We start from the raw sequence: 1,462 nt of genomic DNA on the forward strand, positions 1-1,462 counted from the left end.
AGGCAGGCTAAGGAGCGCATGGCGGAGAGAGAGAGGAGGGAGGGAGGGTATGGCGGAGAGAAAGAGGAGGCAGGCTAAGGAGCGCATGGCGGAGAGAGAGAGGAGGGAGGGAGGGTATGGCGGAGAGAGAGAGGAGGGAGGGTAGAGAGCGCATGGCGGAGAGAGAGAGGAGGGAGGGAGGGCATGGCGGAGAGAGAGAGGAGGGGGGCAGGGTATGGCGGAGAGAAAGAGGAGGGAGGGTAGAGAGCGCATGGCGGAGAGAGAGAGGAGGGAAGATAGGGTGCCAGTGGATAGCTATGAGTGTGAGAAGGGAAGAGGATGATAAGGGGATATAGACAGGGGCTGGGGGCAAAGATGGGATAGATCGAGAGAGAGAGAGAGAGAAAGAGAGAGAATGAGAGAACGAAAGGGATAGGGGCAGAGAGACGGAGGGAAAATAGATGGATGGATGGATGGGTGGGTGGGTAGGTGGCCGGATAGACGGATGGATGGACGGACGGACGGACGGAGAGAAAGAGAGAGAGAGCGCCCGAGAGAGAGTGCGAGAGAGACAGCGCGCGAGAGAGAGAGAGAGAGAGAGAGAGAGAGAGAGAGAGCGCGAGAGAGGGAGAGAGAGAGAGCGGAGGAGAGAAGGAGGAGACATATGTCACGGGCTGTAGCGAGTGTAACAAACGACGACAATACTAACGAGTACAGCGAACCTATTTGCCTGAGGCGAAGCGACAGCGAATGCGACCTACGGAGCAGAAGCGAAGATGTTACATGTAATTCATTATTGGAAGCCGTAATCTAGATTGTACAGAAAATATGGAAAATTTAGATGAGCATAAGCCGCGAGAATCGGGTAAGACGAAGGCTGAGAGGAGGAGAAGAAGAAGAAGAAGAAGAGGAAGAAGAGAGAGAATGAGAAGGAGAAGAAGAAGTATTAGTAGTAGAAGGAGATTGAGGAAGAGCGGCAGAAGGATGATGAGGAGGAATCCTACGGCTGGTGCATGGCAAGAGGTAGAGAGAGTGGGGGAGGCAGGAGAAAGAGAGGAGGGAGAGCACGAAAAACAACTCGATGTTAGTTCATTATGGTAAGCCTCCCGGCTCACATCTCCCGCCCACCCGCTTTAACCCTTTCATTGTAAAAATGTAGAATCTGTAGTGCAGACGTGGCCGCCTGGTTGCTGACAAGCGCAAAAAACGGTGACGCGATGTCATCTAAGCTGTCAACACCATACTGCTACTTCTATAGCTGCTTAGTGAAGGCCTCTGCACGTTCCTTGCAAGCTCTCTACTACGCACGCGCTTTTTCTATAGCCTCAATTTCAACATCGCCCTTGTGAACGTTGTTTGCTGCATCAACCTGATAGTGAGTGCGCGCATGCGTTCATGCTCGCGTTTGTGTGTCTGTCTGTGTCTGTCTGTGTGTGTGTGTGTGTGTGTGTGTGTGTGTGTGTGTGTGTGTGTGTGTGTGTGT

Source organism: Priapulus caudatus, unplaced genomic scaffold (assembly GCF_000485595.1).
Source record: "Priapulus caudatus unplaced genomic scaffold, Priapulus_caudatus-5.0.1 Scaffold2384, whole genome shotgun sequence".
NCBI classification, from domain to species: Eukaryota; Metazoa; Priapulida; class Priapulimorpha; order Priapulimorphida; family Priapulidae; genus Priapulus; species Priapulus caudatus.